Source organism: Macrobrachium nipponense, chromosome 11 (genome assembly GCF_015104395.2).
Source record: "Macrobrachium nipponense isolate FS-2020 chromosome 11, ASM1510439v2, whole genome shotgun sequence".
In the NCBI taxonomy this organism is placed as follows: domain Eukaryota; kingdom Metazoa; phylum Arthropoda; class Malacostraca; order Decapoda; family Palaemonidae; genus Macrobrachium; species Macrobrachium nipponense.
In genome coordinates, this window is record NC_061087.1 from 65,155,385 (window position 1) to 65,162,169 (window position 6,785).

Genomic DNA, 6,785 nt, shown 5'->3' on the forward strand with positions numbered 1-6,785 from the left:
TATATTTTAAGATTATCTTTTTTTTAAAGCTTCCATCAGAGGAGGAGGTACTGTCATAAAAGACTGAAGATAGAAATAAGATAGTAAGGATAATAGCTAACTTTCCTACATGCTGGATCATCTTTTACAGAAGCCCTCTCCAGCTTTTTAAAGGAAAGCTCTTTACTTGAAGAAAAGAAGTGAAGTACGTTTTTTGTGATACCACTGACATATAACAATTCAAATTACACGTTTTTGAAGTTTTCTTTCATGCTTTTCTTTCTTTGCTAAGAATACTATTCAGATGACTTTGTCGGTCCGTTCAGCACTTTTTCAGTCCGCCCGCAGATCTTAAAAACTACGGTGGCTAGAGGGCTGCAAATCGGTATGTTGATCATCCTCCCTCCGATTATCAAACAACAAATTACAGCCTTCTAGACTCAGTAGTGATTGTGCGCCTGGTCACCGGACGACCATGGATGAAAGTTTAATGGACCGCGGCTGAGAGTCTCATTTGCCGTGTCTGAGAGTTTCATGCAGCATTATACGTTGTACAGAAACTCGCCTACGCCGAAGAAACTTCGACGCATATTTTATTTGCTGATATCCGTAATTGTATAAGGATGTCTAAAAAAAAATATGTAACTATAAAGTAGCAAAGCCGTTCACTTTAGAAGTTCATTTATTTTTTACCTGAGAGTAAAATCATAACCATTTTTTTTCAATCGAATATTAACTTTCTTTGAGATGGAAAATTGAAATACACTGCATAATAATTTTTTGCTCGTGAAGCTGTTTTTAACTCTTGAAAATAAAAATTCAAAATATTTAGATAAAAATATCTCACATTTGCGCTAATATCTTTTACGCTTTTACAAAGTTAGTAGACAAGTTTTTAATCTCTGAAAGGCGCTCATACTATGTTCGAGAGGAAGAGCTAGTCAGAGAACTACTTTAAATCTAGAAAAATCATTGGATACCTCTGAAATTGACACTGCTGAAAATTATAGAGTCCTAGAAAAATAAAGATAAGAAAAATGTCACAAGAATAATAAAAGTAAGTATATATAGTATACATTTTTATGTATGCACAAAGTGTTCTTCTCACCTAAATTTTATTGTATACGATTTCTATTCGAGTTCTGTAAGGATGAATGCCATATATAAGTTCAGTTATTTAATGTTTTAATTCTACCTTCTCAATGTTCTCTGCAAAATTTAAATCTGCCTTCTTACTGAATTCTTCTTTATGGAATAGTTTATTAAATACACTTTTCTATTTCTGTTATCCCACCCAAAGGAACTCAAATTTATTCCATAGGCATAAAGATGTAACGTGTCCTTATACTAGTTAAAATGATAGGCGAATTCTCAGCATTTCTTGAAAGATCGTAGTATTATGGTGGTAGTGAGGCATATCACTATCTAGCCTCATGTAGGAATGAATTCATTTCTTTTGGTACTGGTTGACGGCCACTTATACTTAGTTACACAAGTAAAGTTTCATAGTACAATAAGCTATATTTTACCTAAGTAAAATATTGGCTATGCGTATATTTAGTGCTAACTTATAGCTATGCGTTACAAGAATAGAAATATCGTTAAAGCTAATATCAATTTCCATATTATCTTTACTTTTGTTGTAAAAGTGGCTTTTTATTGACTGGTTTTTGTATCCGTTATGGTAATTTCTGTTACTATCGTTTGTGTTATTACAAAAATTTAAAAGAATGTTTTTATGAAATGTTATCACTATATCAGATTTGATAAACCGATGAACATCTGATTTTTTTTTTCGCAGAAAAAATAACTTCGCACATATACAAAAAACGTTTGAGTAAATAATAGTCATAATACTTAATTGCTTTGGTTATATATTAAATATATTCTTACCTGTGTTTTTTTTATTTGATGATCTTGTTATTTACGACAACGGGCTTCCATAAATCCAACTTGTTGGATGCTTTGTTCTTCTCAATGGGGATACGTCTTTATTAGGCTTCTGTCCCTTGGCCTCCTGAAAAGAGAATTCGGATGGTGCCTTTCTGTTGGACTCAATATGCCCCGGTTTACAGACTTGGAAGATTTCATCGTCTGCTCATGCGTTTACTTCGACATCAGCTTTCATGTCTTTCTATCCAAGTCGTACCATCAATCTTCATCATATCTGAATTCAGCACGAAACCAATTTGTTGAAGATTATTATGGTTTGTTTAAAGTTTTGTAGCAAATAATTATTCATTATTTCATCCACCATACAAATACCATCATTTGACCACATAATGTGATGGGTACTATCTATTAATGACTTTGGTTATAGAGTTGGTTATGATGACTATAATTAATATAACCTTATATTTCAAAGCGTGTGCATTTTCATTTCAGCAAACCATTACTTATTAGGGTGTGTCAATGTTGGGGGTTTAGAAAGGAAACATAAAATCCTTTCATTTTGGGAGTAATTTAGTGTTGCCTTTTGACATACAGAACAAAATTCTGGCATGAAAAGTAATTTTAAATTACTTTTCATGCCGACATCAAAATGAGATTGAAATTTACAAATTCTGAGGATTCTTAACAAAATTGGCATTCACTAGTATCTTACTGTTTCAAGCATCATATATACTAAAATGTACAACAGTATACTACTTGAAAGTAGCCAAAGTCTTCATATCTTTCTTACTGTTTTTTCTTTCCAGTAGTTGCCGGCTTGCTACTTGTGCATTAATGTAACCTTCTCTTTTTTCGTGACTGTAAACATGGCCCGTGGCTTCGGTGACCATTGTGTGTGAAGGCCACTTTGGTACTTGCATTGGTGTGTCTTTGAAGTTTTTAAAATCTTTACTAATTAAGGATGTTGTCAATGGTGGTTCCAAGACATCAGAATTCATATCAAGCAAGTCTGGCAGTTTTATGGCATTGGCATTTAACTGGGCAACTTTTCTTTGAATATATGAGCAGTCTTCTAACTAGTCATCGTCCAATGGAGTACCTGTAATTCTCAGGGTGATTTCTATAGCTTCAGAACGAAGTTTTGAGCATTGACTGGAAAACATGGCTTGCATCACTGCTTCTAATCGAGCAAACCAGGCGGACCTCCTCACCCCAGGTAATACGATGTCTCTCACCAACTTGATTTCTGTTCTTACAAGCTGCAACTGAAACAACAGGGGACTGGGACCATCTACACACTTAGGATTGAGCTTCCCATTAAACCAGTTTGGAATATAAACACCAATAATATATAATTAACAAATCTCAAATTCTTCAGTGCTTGTCCCTTCAATTCGTATTTAGTTAACCAACGGCTGTGACTGACAGGTCCAATCTCCAACAGAGCCAATGACTAAGGTAATTTTCCTTATCTTATTGTTTGAGCAATATGATTTGCATAGGACTGATCTGTGCTGGGGTCTTTGACAACGTTTTCAGGTATTACTGGAATGGGAGGACTACATCAACCTTTGGAAATTTTTCATTTATTTCTAGGTGTGTTGCGTCATCCACCATGTTGCCGAGGGGACCTGACCACTTATCATGGCTTTTTGTAGGACCATCAGTTCCTGAATGAGGTGACGAGGAGGCAGCTCACCTATATGTAAATCACATACAAGCCATACAAGTCTTCTTCCAAGTTTTTTCTCTAAATTCTCTAAATAATTCATTACACTTCCCTCCCAGCCAGTTTTCACGGAAGTTTAATCTCCACCTATAGATGCAGTGAATTTTCAAGTCCTCTCTCTTGAAGCCAGCATAATATGTTATCAGCTATTATCACTGCATGTTTCGTCCCTTCCACTTCAGCTTCAGGCTTAGAACGAAACAAAAACTGACCACTAGGCTCAGAACAAGCAGTGTAGTGCTCTTTGATTAGACTTGGAAATTTTCTGTTTATTCCCTCTACTTCTAGCAGAATTTTGGTTTCATGCATTTTTCCATCAATCAAAAGACAGGAGAGTCCTCTTTCCTCGAATTCTTTTTCTTGCTGATCAGATATCTCATTCATTCTTTTTTGTTATGCTCTTCTAATGTTATTATGATCTATAATCTTGAGTGGATTGATTGGGATTAATTGAATCTTAAGGTATCAAAATTATTGTTCAATTATTTGTTTGAGTTTGGTTGAAAACTTGTCCGAAATAAACGGGACTGTGACAAATATATTTTTATATGGGATTATAAGGGGGTATCCGATTAAAGAAGTATTGTGACAACAGCCACTTAATTAATTTAAAAACCAAATTTTTATTATTTGAGTTCTGTGAGGAAAAATTTACTATAAACAAAAATATGGAGTTTTGTTAGAATTCTTAAAACATGAACTATAGAAGTCCAATGTATGTTCTTTCCGATATACAGATGTAGTAAAATCACCATTGTCTCTGCGTACATTGATATCTAAAAATCATAGTAATTATTAGTAAAAGAATATTTACCATGTTTCTATAACAATAATTATATGCCTTTATATTAGATTCCATATTGACTTGTGTTTTATTTTTCAATAAATATTTTAATGGAGCTAGTTTATTCATAATATAAGCCTTTTCAGAATTATTAATTTTTTCTTTGTTGGATCAAATACTTTCATGCACAGTACTTCTTAGTTTTATGCTCAATAAATTATTACATTTCTTGTTATTAAGAAAAATATACTTAAATTTATATATATTTTTAAATCTGCATTTTCAACTCTACCTTTTTCTATTCAATTGTAATTCTTAAACAAAAAGTAGTTCTTAAACAATACTGTGTACAAATGTATTATTTCCAACAAAGAACAATAAAAATCATATAATTCTGAAAGGGGTTCTATTATGAATAGAGGGGCTTCATTAAAAGATTTGATAAATAAAACACAAGTTAATACGGAATTTACTAGAACATGAATATTGTTAGGGAAATAACATGGCAAGACATTCATTTACTAATAATTGCCATGCCCTACAGTCTGCAAACATATAGTAACCATATATAAAACTATGTAACATGTCATAGTCATACTGACCTGTAATTCAATATATATAATTGTACAGTCTAAATTAGGCTAGTCTGTAAAAATAACTTAGACTTTCACAGCTAGCCAAGACTTTAGCTGTATTACATAGTCTGTGGAGAGGGATAGATGTAAAAATTAACATTACTGAAGGTTATTGCTAAGTTAGGTTACCTTTGCTAGGCTAAGGTTAGACACTGGTAGGCTACCCTTGGTTATTTGATGATCAACCTTGGTAGACTGGCTAGTTGGTAATGTTTACTTGTAGGCTAGCTAATTCTAGTTAGTAAAGTTTATTTGCAGGCTAGCTAGTTAGTAAAGATTACTTTTAAAGCTATAATGTAGTATAAATTTGAAGTATGGGGTAAAGATGATAATTGCAAAATTGAAAAATAGACTACTACCTTAAAGTGTTCTGGCAGATCAAATTCAGCCGAGTCCTCTGCATACAAGGAGGTTATTTATGGCATTGTAAACAACATTTTAATACTTCATTAACACTTACAACTACAGTAGGGCCAGAGTTAGGCCTCATGATACTAAGTATATTGTAGTACCAGTAGTAGGGAAAATTGTTTGATTTAACTAAGCTTATATGGACTGACATTAACCCTACCTAATAATTTATTAGGGTACACGAATTTAATGTCAAATAGGCTTTAATAAAGAGCTTATTACAACATTGATTATCTTATTAGCTTAAAAAGCAGGCGTGTATTCGACTGAAAGTTGACTGGGATCTAACACACGTTTACTTGAGGTTGTTTTAACTCAGTTATCAAGATTTTCATGAAAGAAAAAATTTTACTACTTTGTGAAATATGATTCTCTCTTCTTGTGTGTATAGAACACAGTTGATGGCCCAGCACTGGTTGACAGAAGTGGCTTTGTTGCTGCTGGTCTCTGCAGTCCCTGATGCTGCCATTTCTCAGAATCATCACATAACAATGGCACCGTACATGCATGCAATCGTTTCTTGTCTGTCCAGTCTCTCCTCTCTATATCTATGAATGACCCGTCTTACACACAACCAAGAAGGTTAGTTAACCTGCTTGCGCTCAACATCCCTCTTCCCTCGCCCCTCCAAGCCCCATTTCCATGTCAACCCATTCACTCTTTGAAAATAATCACAAGAGGGCATTTGAAACGACAGATAATAAAACTGAAAAATAAGAAATATTTTTTTTTTTTTAAACTTGATATACCTGCTACACGATGATGAACAGAAGCTACTAAGAAGAATAGAGAAGACTTCATAAATGGAATGCTGTAGAAACATTATTATTATTAATTGATTATATTGGAGGAATATATCCACAGTTATGTATATGTTATGTACAACATATATTTGAAGATAATACTGTTCAAATAGCTTTCGGGAATCTGTTTTGTTCCCCTTTGCAATCTGACACGTTGATGTAACACTCCAACCAAATAAGCATAAAAAGGACTCAAAACAAGCGATGTTGTCGATAAAATATGGAACTGGTCGTCAAACATAGATCAGGCAATGCTGTCGTTTTCAGAAGAAAGCCCCTGCCCAGCTGGTCCTCGCCCAATGAGGTCGTGTCGATGGCCATCGACAGCATAGGCGCCGGCAACATCAGTTATCCCTGAAAAGGAAATGATTTTTTTTGGCGAATTTATCTTCCTGTGTGATTATATTTAAGGTTTAAAGAATAAAGACCATTATGATAGCATTGTCTCGTGAGTCGAGTCGAATCTAATACTACGGTTCCTTACCTTTCTCTCGTTCAGGTAACTCGGTACTTACAGTAATCGATGTTGCCGGGTCCTATGCTGTTGATAA